We start from the raw sequence: 2,428 nt of genomic DNA, 5'->3' as shown, positions 1-2,428 counted from the left end.
ATAGAGAATACTTGTTATGTTGATTATCAAAGTTATATCTATGTGTTGTTTATGATCTTGCATGCTCTCCGTTACTAGTAGATGCTCTGGCCAAGTAGATGCTTGTAACTCCAAGAGGGAGTATTTATGCTCGATAGTGGGTTCATGCCTGCATTGACACAGGACGATGTGAGAAAGTTCTAAGGTTGTGTTGTGCTGTTGCCACTAGGGATAAAACATTGATGCTATGTCTAAGGATGTAGTTGTTGATTACATTACGCACCATACTTAATGCAATTGTCTGTTGCTTTGCAACTTAATACTGGAGGGGGTTCGGATGATAACCTGAAGGTGGACTTTTTAGGCATAGATGCAGTTGGATGGCGGTCTATGTACTTTGTCGTAATGCCCAATTAAATCTCACTATACTCATCATGATATGTATGTGCATGGTCATGCTCTCTTTATTTGTCAATTGCCCAACTGTAATTTGTTCACCCAACATGCTGTTTGTCTTATGGGAGAGACACCTCTAGTGAACTGTGGACCCCGGTCCAATTCTCTTTACTGAAATTCAATCTACTGCAATACTGTTCTACTGTTTTCTGCAAACAATCATCTTCCACACAATACGGTTAATCCTTTGTTACAGCAAGCCGATGAGATTGACAACCTCACTGTTTCGTTGGGACAAAGTACTTTGGTTGTGTTGTGCAGGTTCCACGTTGGCGCCGGAATCCCTGGTGTTGCGCCGCACTACATCCCGCCGCCATCAACCTTCAACGTGCTTCTTGGCTCCTCCTGGTTCGATAAACCTTGGTTTCTTTCTGAGGGAAAACTTGCTGCTGTGCGCATCATACCTTCCTCTTGGGGTTCCCAACGAACGTGTGAGTTACACGCCATCATACCTCTGAAACGTCGCAACTTCCCTCTCCTCTCCCTCTCGCCGACACAAGTCGCCGACACCCTCACGCGCCCTCTCCCTCTCGCAAACACCCCTCTTCTCTCCCTCTCGCGAACACCCCCGACGCCGCAACTTCCCTCCCTCTCGCAAACAACCGACACCCTCTCCCTCTCGCAAATACCAGTCGCCGACACCCTCTCCCTCTCGCAAATACCAGTCGCCGACACCCTCTCCCTCTCGCAACCAACCGACGTCGATACCCTCTTCCTCACGTGAGCATTGTCGAGATCCTCTCCTTGAGCCTACCCCATCCGTGGTTAGGGTTAGGGTTTGGGTAGTGTTTGGTTAGGGTTAGTGTTTGATTAAGTTTAGGGTTTGGTTAGGGTTAGAACATGTACTTATCGATTTAATTTTTTGCAGAAACAATGGATCCATTCGAAATCCATCGAGACTTGGAACAGGAAGACCTATTCGAGGACATAATCCGCGATGGTCCAGAAGCCGACCGAGAAGAGCGCGACTCTGGTGATGGAGAAGACCGCGGCTCCGGTGATGGAGAAGCCGACAGCTCCGGTGATGGAGAAGCCGACGGCTCCGGTGATGGAGAAGCCGACGGCTCCGGTCATGGCGAGGTATACGATCACTAGGAATTAATGGAATTCTATATGTACATATAGATATAAATTAATTAATTTTTATTCTCTTAGGCCTCCGAAGATAAGTTGGAGAAACGAGGCCCGGCAAAGAGGTTGAGCCCAAAAGACCACTTCACAATTGAAGCTATATCACCGAAAGGCCAACCGGTGGCACCCGCGGCTGTCAGAGTGACATTTAAAAATCAGTGCGGAGTTCTGGTTAGGGATCGTCTCCCGATCACTATTAGAGAATGGAACAAGACCAAGAATGTGTCCGAAGAATAGGTTGCCGATAGGTACAAAGACACACTTTTTGACGACCTCATGACACATTTCACTTTGCCAGTTTTGAGATTGGAGTCTGAGATGGCCAAGCACAGGGCGCTAGTGAAGAAATGGGCTCTTCAGAAGATGGGGGAACTTTTCCGGGCGTATAAGAACCGGTTATGGGCAACTTATAAGGCCGAGAAGAAGCCTCCATTATTCGAAAACTATCTAGCGAAGCAGGAGCATAACTGGGAAGAATTTGTGAAGTACAAAGAATCAGAGGAGGCTATGAGACTGTCAAAGAAAAACAAGAAGAATGCAAGCGAAAAAAAATATCACCATCATACGGGGCGAGGGGGCTACGAAGTAGCCATGCCTAAGTGGGATGCACAAGAGGCTGAGATGAAGCGGAATGTGATCACTCCAGAACCCGAGCGAGAAGGATGGGACACTAGGGCTCGAAATTGGTTCCTTGGGCATGGCTGTGAGTATGACATGAAGACAGGGAACCTTGTTGAAAGTGACAGCAAGGTTAAGGTACCCAGGGAAAAATGGATTGAAGTGATGGCTGATATTAAAGCGGGAAAACTGAAGTTTGCTCCCGATAGAGAGAAAGACTTGCTGACGCTTGTCCTCGGTAATC

General features: G+C 47.4%; 1 long non-coding RNA gene across 1 annotated transcript; it reads left to right on the top strand.

Moving 5' to 3' along the window:
- The first annotated feature begins 1,064 nt into the window (after window positions 1-1,064).
- LOC127310901 (uncharacterized) lies at window positions 1,065-1,800 on the top strand. The gene is made up of 2 exons (XR_011747448.1): window positions 1,065-1,515; window positions 1,591-1,800. It is a non-coding gene; the product is annotated as an uncharacterized lncRNA (long non-coding RNA).
- Window positions 1,801-2,428: the final 628 nt, after the last annotated feature.

Source organism: Lolium perenne, chromosome 6, assembly GCF_019359855.2.
Source record: "Lolium perenne isolate Kyuss_39 chromosome 6, Kyuss_2.0, whole genome shotgun sequence".
Lineage (NCBI taxonomy): Eukaryota > Viridiplantae > Streptophyta > Magnoliopsida > Poales > Poaceae > Lolium > Lolium perenne.
The sequence above is the reverse complement of the archived record's forward strand: the minus strand, read 5'-3'. Positions and strand labels throughout refer to the sequence as shown.